The sequence below is a fragment of the Canis lupus genome, chromosome 1 (assembly GCF_003254725.2).
Source record: "Canis lupus dingo isolate Sandy chromosome 1, ASM325472v2, whole genome shotgun sequence".
Classification (NCBI taxonomy): Eukaryota; Metazoa; Chordata; class Mammalia; order Carnivora; family Canidae; genus Canis; species Canis lupus.
The window spans coordinates 36,303,461-36,323,153 of record NC_064243.1 but is presented as its reverse complement, the minus strand read 5'-3'; the positions used below and the strand labels follow the sequence as shown (position 1 = coordinate 36,323,153).

The window sequence follows — 19,693 nt, the reverse complement described above, 5'->3', positions numbered from 1 at the left end:
GTCTACTTCTGCAGTAGAGACAGGATATACTGGTGGATTGAGAATTGGGAGAAAGTTAAGGAGGTAGAGGGAGATACATGAAGAATCTTTGTTGCAGTTAGATGAGTGCCTGAATCAAGGCAGCGGCAATGGGGATGGGGAAGATAGTAAGAAGGTTGCAGGGAGTTAGCCTAGAAGCAAAAGTGCTTGTTCTAATTGTGCGTAGAGAGTAGAGAAGACAGGAAACTTAGGACTGTAGGACTGTTCTCGTATGTCTGGTTTGTGCAACCTGTAAAGAATTGAGCAGAAGAATACTGGTGGGGGGAGGAAATGAGCTAACTTTTCAACATACTATACTTTACATACTAAGAGAACATTAATAAAAAGGTTGTTGCTGGGTGTGGCAGGGGGACTGATGGTGAGATATGGATGAGATCACTAGAGAGAAGTTAAAGAGTAAGAGAGGAAGGAGGAAAGCTGAACCAAAATAGGGCCCCAAGGATTACCAATATTTAAGCACCCTGCAGAGGAAGAAAGGGCTAGTAAAGGGCAAATAGGCAAATAAGCAGTGAGCAGAAAACTAGAGAGTCTGATAGAACCATATGAGTAGTTTCAAAAAGGAGCAATTGATAATATCAAATGCCACAGGGAGACATGTACATTTGTTCCTTTATGTTTTTTCTGTTTTCTACAATTTTTCCACTCCCAGTCTGTATTTTAATAAATAAAAACTCTAGTACATAACCACATCACTCCATCTTTATCCAATCCTGATAATTATTTTATTATTTACAAAAATCTATTTTTAAAGCCATGAGGGATGACAAAATTTGTGTTTTAGAAGGTCATTCTGATCGAAAGCAGTTTGAAGGCTCTAATAATAGTCCCAGAGCTGATAGAGAGGAGGGAATGAATTTAGCAAATATGCTGCTAATTGAATTGATAGAATTTTATATTTAAATTAGAGGGAAAGAGTGAATGAGAGTAAAGAGTCACAGATGTTTAGAAGTATCAAGATGGAGGGGCGTCTGGGTGGCTCAGTCAATTAAACTTCGACTTCTGATTTCAGCTCAGGTCATTGTCTCCGAATCCTGGGATCGAGCCTGGAGTCAGGGTCCATGCTCAGCAGGGAGTCTGCTGGAAATTCTATTTTGCCCTCTCCCTCTGCCCCTCCCCCGTGCTTCTCTTCCTCCTTCCCTCTCTCTAAAATAAATAGATAAATCTTTTTTATTTTTTTCAGATTTTATTTATTTATTTATTTATTTATTTATTTGAGAGAGAGAGAGAGTACAAGCCAGGGGAGGAGCAGAGAAGCAGACTCCCAAATGTGCAAGGAGCCCAATGTAGGAGTCTATGTCAGGACTCTGGGATCATGACCCGAGCTGAAGGCAGATGCTTAACTGACTGAGCCACTTATTTCTTAAAAAAAAAAAAAAAAAAAAAGTATTAGGCTCGAGTATCTAGAAAAATGAGATTTGAAAAACAATGTAGGCAATGGGGTGGGGAAGGGAAATGTAGAAGGTAGTAAAAGACAATACAGCACGTTCTCTGAAGTATTCTCTTTGCTTTTCATTCTAGACATACTCTGGTAGTGATTGGTGCCCATGTTTATGGATGAGTGCACCTCATGATAAGCTTTACCCAATAAATTGTGAGCCAAAGAAATTTGCATCCCTTGTAGGCCAAAGTACTTCCTTGCTTATGTCAGATTATCTAGAGCTCTTTTTCCTCTTGTCCATATTTGAATCCACAGCTCTTCATGCAGTCTTAGTTCTTGAATGACAGCAATGAGAAAACTCCTCTGCAGACCAACAGTAGACACATAACAGGAGTGGAAACTAATCATTTGTTGCTGAAAGTCACTAAGTCTTGGGGATGTTACCTCAACTTAATTTAGCCTACCTTGGTGATGTGCTCCCTAGGTGAACTCATGGACTGCCATATCGTTAGCTGTCACATGTGCACTGATGAATCCAGATCCACAACCCCAGCTTTCACCCCTGAAATCAAGATCCTTATTTCTAGCTGACACATTCATTTCAAATCAACCAATCTAAAATTGAACTCAGTAATAGTGATTACATTTTTTCTAAGCACTTACTCTGTCCCAAGTCGTTGTCATAACTTTTATATAAATTATATCATTTCATTCACACAATAATCTCAAGAGTAGATGCTATGTGAATCCCTGGTTTAAATGCTAAATCCCAAGGGAAACAGGATGTTTTGTTAAAGGAGATGGAGAATGTGCAGTTAGAAAGGTAGAAGGAGAACTGAGAGGGCCAAGGGAAAAGGAGAGTAATAACCAACATTGAATACTACAAAGAAGTCAAAGAAGGTAGGAATAAAATGATTCCAATGCTTGTAATTAGGAAATTACTGATGACTTTTGGAGGACATCCTTACTACAATGAGGTACAGAGCAAAGGAGAAATGACAAGGAGAGAGCGAATATGGAAAACTCAAGAATTTTGATGACAGATAGCCAAGGGAAAGAAGGAGATAAAGTATTAACTTTATTGTATTATTTTATTATTTAGGCTCAATGTTGAGAGATTTAATTTGGGGATTGTTTTTAGAGACATAAACATGTATACAGGCTGAGACTTTAAACATATGAGACAGAGAATGAGAGAGTTGGTGATGGTGCAAACTTCAGGAAGCACTAGACAGAAATGGTACCAGGGGTCAGGTGAATGGTTCACTGTTAGACGGAAAGTGAAAGTTCCAGTCTTCTGAAGTTGGATAAGATAGTACAGCAGTAGAGGTAGATCTGGATGGAAGTCACAATTCAAAACAGCTCATTTGGGGCACCTGGGTGGCTCAGTTGGTTACATGTCTGACTCCTGATTTCAGCTCAGTTCATAATCTCAGGGTCTTGGGACAGAGCCCCACATCCAGCTTCACAATCAGCACAAAGTCTACTTGTCCCTCTCCTGTGCTTGCTGCTCTCTCTCTTTCTCTCTCTCTCTCTTGAATAGATCAATAAAATCTTTAAAAAATAAAATAAAATAGCTCATGTTAATAGTACCCAAGATCCTTGTTAATATGGCAAGGCCATCTACTAGAATTTAAGAAGCAAGGAGCAGAAGATACACTTAAATACATTTTTGAACTTTGAGAAATAATGAAGTTAAAAAATAAAATATTGGGGCAGCCCAGGTGGCTCAGCGGTTTAGCGCTGCCTTCAGCCCAGGGCCTGATCCCTGAGACCCGGGACTGAGTTCCACGTCCTGCTTCCTACATGAGCCTGCTTCTCCCTCTGCCTGTGTCTCTGACACACTCTCTCACTCTCTCTCTCTCTCTCTCTCAAATAAATAAATAAATAAATAATATAATAAAAAATTAAAATAAAATATTAAGGATGCAAATTAGAAAATACTTTTTAAGAAAACAGTAAATCTCATAATGAGTGAAGAGTCAGTGCTGATTCTTGGCCATAACCACCTTCTTTTTTTTTTTTTTTTAAAGGTTTTATTTATTTATTCATGAGAGACACAGAGAGAGAGAGAGGCAGAGACACAGGCAGAGGGAGAAGCAAGCCTTATACAGGGAGCCTGATGTGGGACTCAATCCCAGGTCTCCAGGATCACACCCTGGGCCAAAGGCAGGCACTCAACTGCTGAACCACCCAGGCATCCCCCATAACCACCTTCTATTTAATGTTTCATGAAGCTATGTAGAGCAGGATGATTGGAGCTTACAAGTAATCTTGAACTTTATTGTTGCCAATAGTTTTAATTTCCTCTAGGAATAAACCTTTTATTAGAGCTACTGATTTGTCCCCAACGTGTGACTTAAGTGGCTTCTGAAATTGGGAAGAAAACCAGTAAGGCAGAAAGACCACTGAACAAAGAACTAGCAGATACTACCCCTAAACCTAGTTCTACCACCAGCAAGTCATCATCTCCTGAAAACTGCCTCACTTCTTCACCTACGTAATTATCCATAAGTCCATTCCAGTTCTAGCTGCTTCTATTCCCTACCAGTTCATGTACCCATCTCCATGTATAGCGAAAGGCTTCCAGCCCTTTTAATAGAGATAAGACTCAAAGGAGCAATGCATTTTGGATAAATCCCAAACCACAGCATTAGTCTTTGCTAACCAAGAACTTGGTCTTTTAACTGTAAATATGTCCTCAATGGTCCCAAGAGATCATGGATCTGAGGACCTTCTGGCACATGTGCTGGCTGGCAGAAGCATTGAAGTCAGACAGGCTCCCGATGGAATATACAAAATTGAGTATGATCTATTTCTGTCTGTGTGGCTGTGAGTAGTATGTGGTATGTGTATGTCTGAGTGTGTGTGTGCATACGTGTGTGTGGTATAAATGTATACCGAGGCATACATTAGTATGACACAAAATGCTATAATAAATAAATCCTACAACTTAATATAAAAGCTGTTTCTTCTCTCTCGTGTAACAACCCAATTCAGGTGTTCCTAGTTAGTGAATGTTTTCACCTGTATTCAGGAACCTTCATTCCTGCCATCTCATGGCTCTGCCATTCCCTAAGGTCTCAGAGTTCACTGCATCCAGGCAGAAAGGGAAAGGGCAGAGAAGGCAAGCCCACTTCTTAAACCAGAAATTATACATATCTCTTTTTTTTTCAGTTTCTTGATGAGTACTGATCATATGACCTCACCCTGAAGCAATCAAGACTGGTAACAGCGACACTCAACAAGACACCATTGTTCAGCAGTATGATAGAAGGTGAAGCATAAATGTTTATGGGCAGTAACCACCTCTGCACAGTCTGACCCTCTGGTGCACCCTTTCCCTACAAGTAAAACACACTCACTGCTTCCCTAAATTGGTCATCTCAAAGTCCCATCCAGGCACCATGTCTGGGACAAAGGCCAGGATCCCTTGGTGACATATGGTGTTTGGGGATAGGTGTGTCTCCTATATACCAGTGACCCATAGTTCAATTAAAATTTCCTTGTGTAAAAGGGAGAATGGGAGATTTCACAGTAAAAAGCAACCCTTCCAAGAGGAAATAAAGAATCTCTGCCTTAGCAATGGAAAAAAATTTGCACTTGGACTCTGCCTCTGTTTATTCTGAGGAGTTTCTTTCTATTATACTCTATGGTCACCTTTGAATTGGGCATTGGGAAGTGTTCCCTTTTGGGGGGCTACACAGTTTCTTTAGCCCATATCCTACAGGTAAATTAGTAGTCTTCTGGTTGACTTATAATCACAGGCTTTTTTTGAGTCCAGGCTTGTGATGACTTTAACAATACAATTCCCTCAAAAACTTACTGGGCTTCTGATCCACTTGTTTCTATTTAGCTCCATGTGCCAAGAATCTGTGACATTTTATCCAATACTGCTTAATTTCATGGTCTTCTTGCCACTATGTCTTTCTTTCAGCTCAATGGTAGTAGCCTCTGTGAAGTCACCTAAAAAAAATAGATGTTGATGGGAAGTAAATGTTCTTAATAAGTTCTTAATTAGTCTTAATTATAAGGTTTCTGCTTTACTAAAAAAAAATCACGAGTCTTTGTTCAAACTTCTTTTCCTTTTCGTTACTCAGTAATGAGCACTAGATTTTTCCAATCCAGAAAGTTTCCAAATTTTGACGATCTTTCCTGTTATTTCTGTTCAAAGTCTCCAACTCTTGCCTAAACTCATCTTCCAGTTTCTGGTGGTATTCCTTGGCATGTGGCTGCATCACTCCAGTCTCTGTCTCTGTGGTTATGCAGCTTCCTCCTCATTTGTGTGTGCATGTATGTGTGTGTAAAATTCCTCAGAGACTCCCTTCAGTATTTCTTTCACTTCCATCATGACTAATATTTGATCACAAAACTCCACCCAACTCAGAATTGTCCACAGCTGAAACTCACAACTTAAAATAATGAAACGTAGAGCATATTCAGGGCTTCCTGTGAGGCTACTAGTTCCAGAATCCATATTAGTTAAACAGTTTCTTATTTCCTTCTACTGAAGAAGGTGTCTTTCTACTCTTCCATGCCTCAATGCCCCCTTGCAGGCTTTGGGAATTTATCAGATAAAATTGCTCACCCTGGCCTCCCACTAAAAAATCAACAAGGAGAGGAGTTTTAGGGACAGACCTCTAAGCTGTGTCCTTGAGTGAAACAGAATGTCATTCCAACTCTGTGGCTGCCTTATTAAGGAGGTAAAATACAGGAGTGGGTTGAGACTCTGGGAAGAGAGAGAATGGAAAGAACACCTGCTTCTTGTTCTGTTGTCTCTATTTTGGCAAAGCAAACAAAAGCCCAAGACTTTCATATACATGAGGTTGCCTTTGTTGTAATATCTTGTAAAATAAATTGAATCTTTAATGTGCAGTATGCTTCCTGCCCCCTCCCAAACTTTCACTATCAAGAAGACACAGTATCAAAGGACTGTACACACTCAATTTCACGAACCAATAAACACAGCTTTTGCATTAATTACCATTTTCAGTTCCTTGGAAAGGAGTGACAGCAGTTATCAGGAAGATGTTTATTATTGCTAGGCTTTATCTGATGGAAATGAAGTCCTACCAGTCACAAATTGAAGATTCCCAAATAAGGACCAGCTATCAAATGAGAGAACAGGGCTGGCTGCTTCCAGATAGCTCGTCACATTTTTATTAGCAAGAACAGGCTACAAATAAAATTTCTTCTTTGTGTAGCTTTCTCTCCATTGGATGCTTAACTCAACAGGATGCCAGTATTTCTAGTTCTGACTCTGACTCTCAGTTCAGATGTCTGTTGGTAATGATCACACCCTGTGACCCATGCTCTGGGTCATCACTGAAGGATTCAGGCAAGGCTTAATCTTGCCCAGGCTGGATCAGTCAGAGGCTGTCTCCTCTGCCTACTGGCAAGGCCTGGGGACTGACATTCACTTGCGGCTGAGTTGAGGTCATGGCACAGGTGAAGATAGAAATAGTATTTATTTCTGCTTCTGAAACTCCAGTGCTGCACTAGGACCTTCCCTTCCATATTTCAAGGGCCATTCAACCCTTCTTTTCATTTTTTGAGCTTCTCTAATATCTTTCCAATGAATTCTTTTTTTCTTTAAGCTAGAAATAATTTTTTTATGTTTCTTGCAACCTAAAGAAATCAAATTAATATTTCCTTTGGGATGTAGCTGAGAAACCACCAAGCTGATTATATTTTCAGCTAATTATATTTTCAGCAAAATAAGCCTTAAATCCCTCTGGAGAAAGGTCTCAACATTTTCAGTGTATGTATATTACCTTCTCACTCTCTCCTCACTTCCGGCTCAAAATTTATTTTTTTCAAAGGACTTGAAATTCATTATACTCTTTCCAGAGACTTGCCCTATTTCATATCAGAGTACAATTGGAGTCAGGGATACCTGGCAAGAGATAGAGTGTTAACTAGAGAACAGGGTTAAAGAGACTCCTGTGTTTTGGATGCTTATCCAGAAACTTCTGACACACCCCACCCAACACCCCCTACTCCCCAAGGCAGCTTCACAAAATATTCCACTGGCACCTCAGTGGAGTTCTGGCAAGAGCTACAAGCATGGTACCACAGTATCTTCTGTGCCATTCACTGAGCCATGGCCATGCCCTTTCCAATGAGGTCTGGATCTTAGTTCTGAAGGATCCTTTCCCTGGGGGCTCTATCTCAGCCATTACTTTCACTATTTTTATACTCTTTGGAGTTTTTTCCTTCCTAATAGCTAGTCCCTCATTACAGAAATCCTCTGTTATAGAGTACAGTTTTTTATATGAAACATCTTTAATAATTCCTGTGTAGTTTCTATATTCTAGTTAGACACTGACTGGCAGGTAGCATTAGCATCATATATTAATATGGTGGTTAGCTTTACACATCAACATGACTGAGCCATGAGATGCTCTGATATCTGATTAAACATTATTTTTGGGTGTCTATGAAAGTGTTTCTGGAAGAGATTAGCATTTAAAGTAGATGATCCTCCCCAGCGAGGGTGGACATGATATCTGTTGAGAGCCTGAATAGAACAAAGAGGCAGAGGAAGGATGAATTAGCTCTCTACCTGATTACTTGACCTGGGACATCAATCTTCTTCTGCCTTTGGTGCTTCTGGTTCTCAGCTATTGAGGATTTGGGCTGGAATCTACATCACTGAATCTGTCTCTCAGCCCTTCTAACTACACCACTGGCTTCCTGGGACTCTAGGTTATAGGTGGCAGATCATGAGATTTCTCAGCCTCCATAATCATGTGGGCTGATCCCTTATAATTAACCACATTATACATAAGTAAATATAATATAAATTCATCATTTACCATTATTTGTCATAAACCAATCATTATCAATAATATAAATAAATAAAAATCATTTTTATATATCTTATTGGTTCTACACTTCTGAAGAACACTGACTGATATACTCATTTTAGGGATGAAGAAGCTGAGATTCAAATAAGGTAAGACCAACCCATGTAATGACCTATATAATGAATTTCCTTTTTAACACATTTAAAAGAAAAAAATGTATGCATAATACATAGATCTCTGTCTTCTTACTTAAAAGATATAAAATATAATGTTACTTTTTTGGGGGGAAAGAATCAAGGAATACAAAGTTTATGCCCCTATACTCAGTGGAATGGATTGGAATTTTTACGTTTAAAAAAGTTCTTTTATGTTTAGATTCAGAATATTTTGCCACTTTTCATGCTGTCAGGATGTGTTTTCTTCTGAAATTATAACTGGTGCTTTTGCAACTGTAAATTCTTTTATCTTCTGCTGTTTACACTTTTTCCATTGATATAAGCTAATAACACAATAACTAACACATTAGAATGAGAGCAAATAGGCTTTGAATAAAAATATGAATTACTCCTTAAGAACTTTAGGTGTTTGGCATATAATACTTGACCTCTTATTTGAAAAAGCATAATGCTCTTTTTCAGAGATTATAAAAGTAACTTGTTTTCATTACAGGAAGTTGAAAAATCAATCAAAATAGAAAATTTAAATGATAACAATGCCATTTCTTGGTGAAATAACTTGATTTCTATATCCCAAGGAAGCTAAGGTGGACTCCTGGCCCTATCACCATTCTGTGTCTGTCTGTCACAGCCCACTTGAGACAGGCCTTAAGAAGACTCTCTGATTTGCAGGAAATGTGACTCTTCATTCCTGCAAGTTTGACATCTCTAGAAAAAAAAAAAAAAACTATTCATCAGTCAGCCTCTCAAAGCCCCAGAGAATCCAAGTCTATGGGGACAATCACAAGGCAGAGAGGTACACCCTTTCAATGTGCCAATCCCACACTAATTTGCTGTCCTTCAACTTGTGGCACTTTAAAAAGCATAAAGTCACCCTTTTATTAGATAAACATATTCTATCCTTATGAAAAGAAAAGTTGTTACTTTCAATCTTAAGAATTCAGTTGGATTATAGCTAATCCTGGATCAGTGGTTCCTATGCATATAAAACTATTAAGAAAAAAATTGTTCCGCCTTGGTGAAAATTAAATGAAAATGTTGCACATGGTGGTATCTGATAAGCCTTAGGAAGAAACATCCTGCTGACACAAGTCTATTATAGTTGTGTGCTGGAAAGATAAAGGATAGAAGGTGAGAAAATAGTAACATTCCTCAAAAACAGGATCACAGTGAACAAAGGGAAATTGATAAAAGATGATCCCGGTGAATAAAAGGTCTCTCAAGTTATAGGTCTATGGGTCCTGTCTCATTATCTCTACTGAGCATCAGCAGTGTGTTCCCTAAGATATTTAACTGTTAACCATGAAGTTTCTGTTTAAACTCTCAGGAATATAACCTTCAACCACAAAGCACATAAAATTCACAAAAAGCTCATACAAATTTTTGATTTATGAACTAAAATCCATTCCCATAATTTATCAAAGAACACTCCAAGCCTTCCCCTTGAAAGCCGTTTTTATTTAAACATCATTGACTACCTCTGTTAAAGGGATAACCTTACACCTCTGCATCTAGTTTTCTCCTTGAAGAGGTATGCAGTAAAAGGTGTCTGCAAAGTCTAATCTAAATACACGAAAAGAAGACCACTTTCTTCCATATTCCTAAGTACTGGTCTGCAAACAACGATTCACTGGTCTGTAGAGGCCTGAAGAAAATAAGGAAATGGTACGTTCATTCAACAAGAAATTATCAAGCATCTATTTTGGGCCAGGTTAATAGCTTTTTCTCCTAAATGCTAAATATATTTAATTTTATAGACATCTATTTTGATATCATATTCTTTCTACTGCTTTGGGGTTAAGATGTGGTGATGAAAATGAAAATGAAATTGGCTCTTTTAAGCACCCTGAATCGGCAAAGTAAAATGTTAGCAGCCCAGCGCCAGTAACCCAATGTGTATTTACAATGTTACTCCTCCATGAAATCCAAACTAGCTACAACCATTGATTGTTCTCCTACCCCAACTATGTCTATTCATCACTATACCTCTAACATCTAACCTATGACTCCCAACTTATATTTATTCAATCAGTGATTACTGACCGGATGGATGGATGGATGGATGGATGGATGGATTGATGGATGTGTCCATCTGTTTGAGCCAGACAATTCACTGATTAGAAAAACCCAGTGGGGCAGCCCCGGTGGCTCTGTGGTTTAGCGCCACCTTCAGCCCAGGGCGTGATCCTAGAGTCCTGGGATTGAGTCCCATGTCGGGCTCCCTGCATGGAGCCTGCTTCTCCCTCTGCCTGTGTCTCTGTCCCTCTCTCTTTGTGTGTCTCTCATGAATAAATAAATAAAATCTTAAAAAAAAAAAAGAAAAACCCAAAGTTGGACTAAATCCAACTTTGCTGAAGAAATTTAGTTTTCCTGACTGAATCAGGAAACCAGTTTGTGCCACATGTACCTAAGTGGTTCACTGTCCTTCACTCATCAACATCACCATCATCATAAGGTTGTCATTATTATTATTAATTGCTCAGCATATGCTGTCACTCCTCTATGTACTTTGTGTGTAGTAAGTCATTTATTCCTCAAAAGGAATCTCTAAAGAAAATAGTTTTATAACCTCATTTTACAGAAGAAACGGGCTCACCAGAGAAGATAAGAAATGTACTTAACTGAAGGAGTCCCAGATTCCATTCTTAATGACTTCATTATGCTGCCTCCCTTTTACAAGAACTGTAAGAAAATAAACCAGAAGGGAGTACAGAAAATTCAGCAGTGACTTCCAGTGCTCACACACCAACCTCTGTCTCATGTGGCATGATCTGCAAGTTCTAACTCATAGCAATATAATCATAACATTAAGTAATGTTTATATTTATTTCATAATGTTCTGATATTAATCATAACATCTCACCACATTTTATTTATTTTTTTAAATTTTTTTCTCACCACATTTTATTTCCAAATTTCCTTCTGCATTTTTTAGGCACATGCCTCAGAATACATTCTATTCCCAAGCCTGGTATTATGTACTGTTCACAGTAGGCACTCAAAAATATTTTTTAATTCAATTAAATTATTTTAGAGTTGCTAAGATTCAGATCTCACAAACGCATTCTGTAAACCCACACGACCAAACTGGATGGATTGAGTATGAAGGTTTAAAGCACAAAGAAGCAAAGGGACAATTCCTGACATAATGGAACACCTTGAGGGATTAAAATAAACATGTATAGAAATCACCTGAGGCTCTCAAAACTTGATAAATTATGTCAGCAAAACCAGGAAATACACCATCTCTGACAAAGCATTGAGCAAATCCTCATTATACAATACTTTCTTGGTGCATTGAAAGCACACCATTAACAGCATTTAACCAATGGCTGTTCAAAGTTATGTAAATTATTGCCATGACAACTATTTCTTCAGCAATAAAATTATGGAAACCACAATTTCCCTGGCAGATAGAAGAGCTTTATCATTTGCTATTCAGAATGAGTTTAAATGTTCATTCCTCGCAGTCATCAGAGATAAGACACCTGTGTGGCAAGGCAGCCACCTTCTAACTTGGAAACAGGGGTGCTCCAGAAGAACACAGGAAGTAGGCTGTTTTAATTGCAGGAGGCTTTGTTTCCCAGAGGCAAACACAGAAAAGATGGTGGGAGTTCCATGCATCTCCACAAATGCCTAAATTACCCATAATTTGGCTAAAATGCACTACAGTTGGGAGGAAAAGAGGAGAAAATACTGTGTTTTATTCATAATTGAACAGCAGAAAGAAGCAAGAAAGCGGAGATAAGAAAGTCAGTCTGAAAAAGAACCTCTAGAAGTATCAGAGCTTCGAGGCTGACCACAATGGTTTGTTATTCTACTCTGTCCATGACATTCATCTCCAGCCACTCTCTCTAACCCTCTCTGCTCATGTCTCACAGACGTTTTCTCTCTTCCTCAATCTTTGCTGGCTCCTGTGAGCTCAGAATCTCTAGACATGCTGCTCCTTCTGTCCTTAAAGCTCCCCTCCTCCACCCATCTTCCCCACATCACACAGCTGCTCATCTTCAGATGTCAAACTAGAGGCCCATGCACCTGACAGTGGGCTCTTCTACAGTAACATAGCATCCTGGGCTGGGCATTCATGCATTTGTCTCCATAATTACTAAAAATTATAATTTGTTACTGAGTATTCCTTTTATCCCATCTCCACAGCTAGACAACTAGCTCCACGGGGACCCTGTCTATCCTGGTCACCTCTATGACCGCTATTACATATTACATAGCATACCCTGTATTCAGTAAATATTTGTTGTCTTCATGTATTTTTAAAGGAACTTTCCCTTTTCTTGATAAAACTGTTATGTTCACATGATCCTACACCTTGCAGTGGTTTGAGGAGATTGTCTCAGAAATGCAAAAGAAGAGGAAAAGGATTTTCCTTAGATGCCTGAAAACAGAGACCTTAGATTTTTCACAGTGGAATAAGCAATGGAAAAAAATAGCTAAAAGCAATGGACAAACACATACCCTGCACTTTCTCCTTTCAAAGGAAAGAAGCAACTAATAGGGAAGAATCTGTTGATTTATACAATTCCTCGAACTGACCAGAAGGAAACATCATGTGGGGAGCCTAAGGCTGTGCGAATCAGAGAGGGGAAGAGGGAATACTGAGTAAAATGAAGGCAAGACATATCTGTCATTTCGTTTGTTTAGCACAAACACAAATTGGAAGCTTGTAGCTCAAGAAATGACTTCTCAGGGAAGTATTCCTTTGACTTGACAAACACTGTTTAGCTTATCTTATTTTTTAAATCTCATTCATTGAATACTTTTTTTTCCCCAAACACCTGCTATGTTACTAGGTCCTGAGCTAGGTCTCAAAGATACAAGATTAACATGATAAATTCTGTAGGAAAACTCATAATGAGTGAACAGGACAAATAATTATGAGGCAATGTCAAAGTCCTGTGCTGAAACTGAATCAATCAATAAATCATTGCCTGGGCTTGCCAGAGGGCAAGAGGAAATGAGAACAGGGTCAAGAGAGCCACCACTGAGCAGACATGGCTTTTAAGCTGGAAGTGAGAGGAAAAGAAGTTTGTGTCTGGGACAGGGAAGGAAGGCACTCCTGGATACAAGTGGGAAAAGTGTGTGCGAGGTGGGGCGGTCCCGAGCACCTGGCATGTTTGAGAAAAAAGAAGTGGTTCTCTGTGGCTGAAATAGAGAACATATATCATGGACCAGCAGTCAATGAGATTAGGCTGGATCTTGAGGAGACTTAACAAATCATGAATTTTAAATTGCATAAAGACTAATGATATTTGAAATCCTTTTAAACACAGACACATTCTTTCAGGAACTCTTATGCTGAAGTCCAGCATATCAATTAGAAAATGACAGCTCTTCTGGGCTCCTGAGTGGCTACCCACAACCTTATCTCCCACTACCATACAGGGTTATTCTTTAAAGCCCAAAATCTTTGAAAACAACACCAGTGGACAGCACAGAATCATTCAGGCAGAGCAGGTGCCCCATAAATAAACCAGTGAGAGTCACATGATCAGGTAAGGTCTTCATTTATTGCTTTAATTTTTGCTTTTGCCATGAAGAATGAACAGGAGACAGGAGAGGAGACTGGCATAGCAAGGGGAAGGCACGCTTATTAATAAGCTGAATGTGGCAGAGTGTTACCCAGAGGAAGAGCTTTTGTTCTGGTTGCTATTTCCCCCACTCTCCCTGACATTGCCTCTCTCTGGGAAGTAGGTGATTGCTCCTAAAGCAGAAGTCATCTTCTGATCTTCCCAGCTGAAGTGTGAAGCACAATGTGTTCTAGGCAAGAAGGGAGAGTGGTCCAAAAAGGGGAAAGGGAGAAACCTTCACATTGGAATGGAACTTAAAATGAGAGTGATAGACCAAGGGTTTCATGGATGTGAAGCTTATACAATTTAGTGAGTCTCCTTTAAAAAATAAAAAATTATGGGTGTGCCTGAGTGGCGTAGTCAATGGAACATCTGACTTGGTTTCTGCTGGGGTCACGATGTCATGGTCATGAGATAGAGCCCCCCCTCGGGCTCCACGCTCGGCAGGGGATCTCCTTCAGAATTCTTTCCTCTTCTCCCTCTGCCCTTCCTATTCATTCTCTCTCTCTCTCTCATATAAATAAATCTTTAAAAAATTTTGAATATACAATTAGATTTAAAAATAAATTTAGGAGGAGAAATCATAGCAGATTATAAATTTTAAAAGCATTTAAAAAAGGAAAACATTACAAATCCATAAATATAGTAGCTTTACTTGTACAACTACTTTTCTTAAAAGAATTGTCTCACACACCTATGTGAAATTGCTTTTGCTTACACTTTTCGGCCGCATACTCTTCAATGATTTTTTCATATGACATTTGTGTATTTTCAATATAAAAGGTGGATAATTCAGTATTTCTTCTAGCATGGTCCACTGAATTTTGCAGTATCATGATCTTTATTTAGGTTTAGAAGCATTTCTTGCAGCTCTACACTCCTTTTGGTAAGATCATGTAAATCTTTAGAATTGTCAAATTTAGGAAATCTCTATCAAGTCTATATTTTATATATGAGCTGGAGGATTTCAGGTCATTTCAAGCTTTGTTTTTGTTTGTTTTGTTTTGTTTTTTTGGGGGTGACCAATTTTAAATACTCTTTCAGTGATGATTCCTACTGACCCATTTGGCACATCAATGTCTTCACTGTAGGGTTGCATTATGCATTTACAATACAGTCATCGAAGTCACTATTTTATGTCAAAATGGCAAGAAATTTATATACATTTTTTAGGTTTTTTTATTTATTCATGAGAGACACAGAGGCAGAGACATAGGCAGAGGGAGAAGTAGGCACCATGCAGGAAGTCCCATGTGGGACTCGATCCTGGGACTCTGGGATCATGCCCTGAGCCAAAGGCAGATGCTTAACCGCTGAGCCACCCAGGTATCCAAAATTGGCAACCAATTTAAATCTTTTTCCAATGTGTTCATATGAGTCACTCCTCTTCTCTAATTGGATTATCAAGCAAGCCAAGGGCATGTTCATTATCTCTGCTTATCACTTCCTCTCATAGAATCTTTGGTTGACAAAAGAATTAAAAGTATTCATAAGGTTTGAGAACTGTAGCATACAATAAGGTCACCCAATCACATTTGATGTAGACTCAACAATAAAGTAGTAATATTTGGTATTTTGTTTATCTAGATAACATTTCATATTTACACATTTTCCCATGATTTAATTCTGACAAATGATTTGCAATAATTGAGTCACATTTGCTTTTTCATTTTGACATTTTTCAGTGTGCTTATACAGAAGTAAATCAAATACAACAATTTGTTAAAAAAATTCCCATGATTTCAGTAATTATCATTATTTAAAGAACACTATTTTTCATTGTACCCTCTGAAGGGCAAATCCTATTCACTTTAAAATGTAATAGGCATAACTACTCTTTTGAATGCTTAAAAATAATACAAACTATTACCAATAAAAGTGACTCTTCTTTCTTCTCTGCTCTTCAAGGTGTTCATGTTGCACATTTGTATTTGATTGATGTGTCATTCAAGTACCTCCTTGTCTAGAAAGTCCTCCTGACTTTCAGGAAGTTATGTCTGACTCATTGAAATACTTTCTAAATTATACAATATATACAACATTGTATCTTGGATGCACTACCTGGGATTTTATAGCAGTTTGAACATTGTTCTTTTTGTTTTTGCTGTTGTTGTTCATATTTACTTAAAAAATATTTCTACTGTCTGTTGTACATTCTGTTTAATTCCCTATAAATATAACGAGGATCATGCTTTGGGGGGAAAAAAAACAACTACTTTCTTTATAAAACAGTGCTAAAGTCAATTTACAAAGCCAAGTATGGAATTTATCAAAGTCAATGAATTCTCCCAATAAAGTTGTTGAAATCCCTGTGTGCTCTGATGGCCATACAAATTTTTAGTTTTGGTTGCAGTAAGAGAGGTTCAATATGCCAAATTTTGTCTTTTTGTACCAAATTGTCTTTTTTTTTTTTTTTTTGGTAAGATTTATTCATTTATTTCAGAGAGAGTGACAGAGAGTATGTAAGTGTATGTGAGGTAGGGAAGGGTAGAGGGAGAGAGGGAGAGAAACTTCAGCAGACTCCATACTTAGTACAGAGCCCCATGCAGGGCTTGATCTCACAATCCTGAGTTCATGACATGAGCCAAAACCAAGAGTTAGACACTTAACTGACTGTGCCATCCAAGCATCCCTGAACCAAATTGTCTTTTGCCAGAATTGTCTCTGTTACATTTTTGGCTTCCACTAGAATATTCTCTTCCCATAGCATCCAGATTTATATATAATTAATAATTCTGGATAATAATGTATGAAATTATCCTAATCTGAAAGTAAGGCATATAAAAAATTTATTTTTAGTCTGCTGCCTTATTATAGTGAGCTAGCTAGTTATATGATATTTCCATTAATTATCCAATTACATAGATTAAAACATTATTAAGTACACTGATAAAACTAATATATTAAACATTATAGCATTAATATAGTAATATATAATTACTATTAGTGACATATCAATGAATCTAGTTCTGTCACTAGACCATTTATTTCTTGAGGATTTCTGCTATGTTAGTAATAATTTTGTTTGCCAGTTCCTCTGGAACCTCCAGGTTACTTCAGGGCAATGTACCTCAGATATACCAGGAAGTGAGCTAATATGTTGGGATGCATAAAACATGTGATTTTACATAGAGGAGTACTTAGTATTTAAAATTCTGCTATAGATTCATGCTCTAAAAATGCAAAAATTCTGATAATGTTTTTCATTATTTTCAATTTAAAAAGAAAAATATATGTTACATTTATAATTATATAATGCATCAACAGATATTTCCTTTTAGAGAATGTCCTCACGAGGCATCAGTAGGAATTACAACATTAAACACCTGATGACTGAGAGAATACCCCACGGACTAGCTTCTGGCTCTAAACATTTCAAACCTTATTTTTCCTCCAATACCCACATATTTCCAGTGTCTCAGGATAGGTTCATATATTACAACCAATCTCTGGTCCTATAGCATTGTTTTACAATGCTGAATGAGTCATATATAGGGAGGGTCCCTGGAAGCCATTCCTACGCTCTACCTACAGCTGGCAATAACACAATCATATGTGGAAGGCACTGAACAGGATCTACCCTTTGACAGATGAATGGATAAAGAAGATGTGTTGTATATACATACAATGGAATATTACTCAGCCATCGGAAAGGACAAATACCCACCATTTGCCTCGACGTGGATGGAACCAGAGGGTATCATGCTGAGTGAAATAAGTCAATTGGAGGACAGTCATCATATGGTTTCACTCATATGCAGAATATAAGAAATAGTGATGTGTGATGAAGCTGAATTCTTGGCATCGAAAAATATCTCTTGCCAAAATGAGGCATGGAAGCCACATAGACACTGACTTTTAAGGCCCTTAAAGGCTTGGAGTATTGCATTCTAACAGGAAACTAGAGGGGCCACCTTGAAGTTAGGGTTAGGTGTTGTTACTCTTCTCATTGTGGTTGCCACTGTTGTTCTAGAATAAACTGGAAAATTCCTAGTCACCAACAATGACCAGCTTCTCACCAGCTTGACAAGATGGAGGCTCAGGATAGACTTTATTTGACAACAGAGCAATATGACACATCTTGCATGCTCAGATTGAGACTGTGGTTGCAAGTCCACAACCATTATTATGTCAATAGTCCGTGAGAGACACTTATTTCTAAAAGCCATCCCAACCATCAGAGAGCCAGTAACAGACCTGTGTCATTATAGACGAGGTGTGATACTAGCTAAAGAATATATTAAGGGCTTTATTTTCATTGACAATAATTTCAAAGACAGTCCATGTCACCTAAAGATTGCAATTCCTATTCTCCTTTGCAGACACAGTGTAGAAAGTGAGTGGCTTTAAGTTCTGTAGAACATCTTATTTTCTTCATTATTTAGGCCAAAAATTGGGGTAGAAGCATGTCACGTTAGGGTACAGTATTCTGTCCTGATTGGTTTTTCTCTACTGCCCGCTTCTGCACAGTAATCAGCGACCCTAACTGGTCTTGGACCTACGTAAAAATTTCTAGGCATAATCACCATGTTTACAAAATGTCCTGGTTTCCAATCAGCACTCAGAGAACAGGGAGCATTGCATTCGTGACCTCTGCAAACTACTATTACAGAAACTAATGCCGGGTAAATAACCAGCTCTCTGAGAATGATCTCACTGAGCTGCGTTCCTAGCACTGAATAAAATAGAGGTGCTATCTTGCTGACCAACCTGAAACATGAACTCTCTTGAACTATTCCAGCACATGTAAAAATCATTTTGATCTGTGGCTTGTACGAGGCTGTGAATGAGTGTAAGAATGGTGAGGACTCGGAGAAGGAACAAAGGGGGTGACATGCACACTGCCACCCCTACTTCCTGGAGGAAAAACAAATTGTAACTGTCTGAATCAAAATAAACTGTGCATCAAAGAGGATGTCAGAGATGTTTATTTTGAAATATAAGTCTCAGTTCTCTTCTGCCACAGGGTAAAATTGTATTGATTTTTCATTCAGATTAAAAGGAAAGCTATGAGTGTTTTGTTAGAACTTAAAGAATGATGACATTGCAACCTTTTCATTTCCCAAGGGAGACCTACCTTTAGCACCTCGAAGAAGTTCTTGTCCTTGCAAATGTTTTGGTCACTCAGCCTATAATATTATGCTGCATAAACTGGCATCTGGAACTCACTGCAGGTCCTGAGCAGCTGAAGAAATAGATGGCTTGTGGTTAATCAGTCCATGGTTACTCTCACCTGGTGCCACAGATGCCACAGGCTGGTACCTGAAAGAGCACGGCTCAACTGAGAACTATTTTTCTCAAAAAATAGCACTCTTCACTTCTGTGTGGACTTGCTGATTTGAGGTCAGGCGCCTCCATCAAGAAGGTAGGAGTGTGCACAGCTGGAGCTGTGTCATGTCAGAGCAATGGTGCTATTCCATTGCTCAAAGCACACCATTTCTCATGAGGCATCGTGGGCAAGAATGGCTTAATCAGAGATCAAACCTCAGCTTACATCTGAGCTCTGTTGCTTTGTGACTGTGCAAATGGCTTGTCCTTCTGATTCTCAAATTCTATTTTAGAAACAATCCCAGTGTTTTCCTTTTATATTAGATAAGATGATATATGCAGAATGCCTGGCTCATAAAAAAAAAAAAACTCGAAAAATAGGGCTAATATTATCTTCCAATTCCAGATAGGAGTTGGTATGATTTTCAGCTTTGATTCATC

At 38.4% G+C, this 19,693-nt stretch overlaps 1 long non-coding RNA gene across 5 annotated transcripts in view; it reads right to left on the bottom strand.

The window, feature by feature from the left end:
* Positions 1-19,693, bottom strand: part of LOC118351272 (uncharacterized) — a 69,907-nt gene that overhangs the window by 26,495 nt on the left and 23,719 nt on the right. For 4 of the 5 annotated variants that reach the window (XR_004806472.2, XR_004806477.2, XR_004806475.2 and 1 more), the window contains 3 exons: positions 19,062-19,246; positions 7,192-11,084; positions 5,244-5,383 (listed from right to left, as the gene is read on the bottom strand). This is a non-coding gene — a long non-coding RNA (uncharacterized LOC118351272). The remainder of the gene's footprint in view (positions 1-5,243; positions 5,384-7,191; positions 11,085-19,061; positions 19,247-19,693) is intronic. The other variant, XR_004806473.2, reaches the window with a different exon arrangement.